Genomic DNA, 4,415 nt, shown 5'->3' with positions numbered 1-4,415 from the left:
TGCACCTGAAGTCCTAGCTTACTCAGGAGCTCAGGAGGTCAAGGTGGGAGGATCACCTGAGCCCAGGAGTTTGAGGTTGCAGTGAGCAATAGTCACAACACTCCAGCCTGGGTGACAGAGTCATACTCTGTCTCTCTTAAAAAAAAAAAAGCAGGGAGCATGCAGGTGGGGTGGGGTAGATTTCTCTTAAAAAAATCTGATGTCACAGCAAAGGGTCTGTTTTCCCAGATGGAAACAATAAGCCAGAGCTACTTTCTTTAATTCTCTCCTTTTCATTCCTTGAAAGGCCATTAGACTTATTTTAGGCCAAATTATTTGTCCATAAGCTTCATCACTCCCTATCGCCATATACAATCTTATCTCGCTTAATTCTGTTCTGTTCAACGTCCCATGGGTATTGAAGTTTGAGGCTTTTGAAATAAAATTGTATAATCTTCACTTTTTAAATTAACAGGGGGAATTTAAAACGGCCACCCTCCAGCAAAACAACTGATACAAGAAAATAAAACCAAACTGAAGGCAACACCATAGTTAATCAAGCAACCCCTCTTTTTATGTGGCATAGTCACATCTCTCGTTATTCTTGTGAGTGGGAGTATAGGAAAGAAGGCAGGGATTGGTCTACGGACTGGTTAGTTCTGTTAGTTCTCCACAGTGGGTGGCCAGTGGCCATGGGATTATTATGGAGCAGAGGGCCCACCACTTTCTGAATACCTCCTTATAATCTTCTTCAGGCCAGATACAAATTGTATTAGTCAGGGTTCTCTAGAAAGCAGAACCAATAACAGATACACACACATACACATACACATACACATACTATCTATCTATCTATCTATCTATCTATCTATCTATCTATCTATCTATCTATCTACCAACCAATCTATCTATTAATCGATCAAGATATTTAGGTTAAGGAATTGGCTAATATAATTATGGAAGCTTGGAGGTCCACATGCTGCAGGGCGGGCTGGCAGGCTGGAGACCCATAAGAGCTGGCACTGCAGTTCAAGTCCAAAGGCCACCTGCTGCAGAATTCCCTTTTGCCTGGTCAGTCTTTTGTTCTATCCAGGCCTTCAACTGATTGGATGAGGCCCAACTACATATGCAGAGCAATCTGCTTTAATCAAAGTCCACTGTTTTACATGTAAATCTCATACAAAACACTCTCACAGAAGCATCTAGAATAATGTTTGACCAAATATCTGGGTCCCATGGCCCAGCCAAGACCACACATAAAATTGGCCATCACAGGCATGTTAAATTTTGATTCATCTATTCACTCAGTACATTTTTTGTACAGAGTCTCACTCTGTCTCCCAGGCTGGAGTGCAGTGGCGTGACCTCGGTTCATGGCAACTGTCACTTCCTAAGTTCAAGAGATTCCCCTGCTTCAGCCTCCCGAGTAGCTGGGATTACAGGTGCCTGCCACCATGCCCAGATAATTTTTGTATTTTTAGTAGAGATGGGATTTCATGATGTTGGCCAGGCTGGTCTCAAACTCCTGACCTCAGGTGATCTACCTGCCTCAGCCTCCCAAAGTGCTGGGATTACAGGCATGAGCCACCACGCCTGGCTTCACTCAGTAAATATTTATGAGCACCATCTATACCCCAGGTACTATACAAGGTGTTGGGAATACTGTAGTGAATAAAATAGACAAGATTGCTGCTTTTGTTTGGGTTCACATGCTCTTGGGAGTGATAGTCAGGTGGTGGTATGTGTTATGGAAAAAAATTAAAACAAGGTGGGGCCTGATGAGGATGTTATTCTAGATAGGAAAGTCAGAAAAGGCTTCTCTGTGATGTCATTTGAGAAGCACCCAAATGAAGAGAGGGAGTGAGCCATGTGAATATTTAGGGGAAAAGTTTTCAATTTCAAGAGTAAGGAGGTGCAAAGGCTGGATGTGTCTGAGGAACAGCAAGGAGGCCAGTGTGGGAGGAGCTGACTAGGGGAGGAGGACAGGGGGAGGAAGGGAAACAGGACCTTGTGGGGGCTTAAGAAGTTCCTATGTTGAAGGATCCAAGAAGAGGGTCCAGGTAAACGAATTCACACCTCTGTGTGACACAGGAGACAAGTCCTTTCTGGGTGGGCTTCAGGATGTTGGGTACTCCCTCACTCTCTGACTCTCTCCTTCTCCCCATTCTCCCAGGGTTGGCTCCCCAGATTTTCTTTTCATTCTTCATCATCAGGTGTCTGTTCCTTTCCTCAGAACCTACTGTCTCCCCAACCCCACTCCCAGTGGTGAAGGAAATCCCAGTCCCTTAGAGTCTCATGCAAATTCTGCCACCTCTAGTGTCAGCAGGATGTGAGCGGAGTCCCAATCTGTTCTAGCTCCTACTGACTGCAGAGAGGGGTGGACCAGCTCTGGTCCCACGGTAGGAAGGAGGTGGGGGCTAGGGTAAACCAGGGGTGTTTCAGCTTCCATTTGTTCGCTCCACAGGCAGGGTTTGCCCAGGTTTTCTCTTTAGCCCATGACAAACACAATTCACCTCTGTGTTGTAGCTGTTGTTGTTGTTTTTCTGTTTAGTCCAGGGGTTGGCAAACTACAGCTGATGAGGCAAAATGCACAGGCCTGTTTTTGTCAAGCTTCACACGCTTTTCTGCTGGTATTATCGATGGCTGCTTTTGCACTACAACAATAGTGATGAGTAGTTGCAACAGAGACTTTATGGCTGGGAAGCCTGAAATATTTACTATCTAACTCTCTACAGAAAAATTTTGCCTACCCCTGGTCTAGTCTCTGAGAGAAATATGTATTTCTTCTAATAATATATTTTTAAGTCTACTTGCAAAGCAGTGATTCTGGCCTATGGTGCTATAGTGCCCTCTTCTGCTTGGCTTGGCCCCTTCATCATGGAGGGTCTCCCGTGAACAGGCAAGGCCTCTGGCTGAGCCATCTGGTTAGATGGCATCATAGTCACCTGATTTGCTTCTCATCCCCAAGATTCTCTCCTGAGAGGAAGAGGGGAGGGTTAAGTTCAGCCTGCCACACCTGTAGTCTTCAGTTAAATTTTTGGTGTATGACTCATGGCTGTTAACAGAAACGTATGTGTCCAAAACAATGTGGAAGATTTTTCAAACTACCAGAGAGGAAAGTGTTAACACATGTTCATAGACCAGTGAGTCTGTTGAGAAGCGCTCAAGGAGAAATTAAACATCATTCCTATCCATAGTTGTACTTGGATGTGTGTTTTACTACTAGATCCATATTTTAAAACTATTTTAATATTGATGCGAATGGATTTGACACATGTTAGGTAGAGAAGGCTGGAGTCTCAGAGTTGAATGTAATTTGGAGGGAGCACACTTCCTCATTCTTGACATACCAAGTTTAAGAATTTCTCACATGATGCTGGGTGTGGTGGTACGCTGCTATAGCCCCAGCTACTTGGGACGCAGAGTCGGGAGGATTGCTTGAATCCAGGGGTTTGAAGTGGCAGTGAGCTATGATGGCACCAGGGCACTCTAGCCTGGGTGACAGAGTAAGACCCCATCTCTAAAACAATAGAAGAATTTCTCCTGTGATGACTATCAGATGTAGTACATGAGGTCTGCAGTAGACCTATGTTGTTTCCCCATTGCTTCTCCCTTTGGTGAATTGCCCCTCTCTTATTTCATGTGGTCTTGTTGGGCACATGGTTAGGACTCACTCATAAATGTACTCTATTTGTCTGGTCATAGTTATGGGTCCAGGGAAGGCATGTGACCCAAGCTGCAGTATGTGCTTTAGTGGCTGGTGCTCTCACTTTCTTCTTTACCTTCCTAAGCTTTCTGCTTTACCCCAAGATGATGCTGAGTTCTAATTTGCACTGGATAATTGGAATAGATTGTAAAATTTACTTAAAATAATTCCTTAAATTTGAAAAATTCTATTGTATTTTATAATAGGAATAAATTGTGTTTTCATAACAATATCACTCATCCCACTTACTCTACTGTGATGTGGCTTGCCACTCGCCATCAAGAGGTGGAGTCCAATACTCTATTCTTAAATATGGGCTGGCCCTAGTGACTAGTTCACCTAGTAGAATGCAGCACAAGGGACAATTAATAGGATCGATAAATCTTCATACCCATGTAACCAGCACCCAGATCAAGAAATGGAACATTCCCAACACCCAGAGCCTCCTTTGTGTCCCCATCCACTAGCCCCTTCCCAGGGTGACGTCTGTTTTCTCTCCTGACGCCATGGCTTAATTTTGTTTGTTTGCGAATTCTGTCTAAATGGAATCTTTTGTGTCTGGCTTCTTTTGCTTCACTTTATGTTTGTGAGATTCATTCATGTTGTTGTGTGTGGTTGTACTTGTTTGTTCTCATGGCAGTATTCCATTGTATGAATATACCATAAGTTATTCATCCAATCTACTGTTGGGTCATTTCCAGTTTGGAGCTATTATGAGTAGTGCTGCTAT

This window comes from Macaca fascicularis, chromosome 7 (genome assembly GCF_037993035.2).
Source record: "Macaca fascicularis isolate 582-1 chromosome 7, T2T-MFA8v1.1".
Lineage (NCBI taxonomy): Eukaryota > Metazoa > Chordata > Mammalia > Primates > Cercopithecidae > Macaca > Macaca fascicularis.
The sequence above is the reverse complement of the archived record's forward strand: the minus strand, read 5'-3'. Positions refer to the sequence as shown.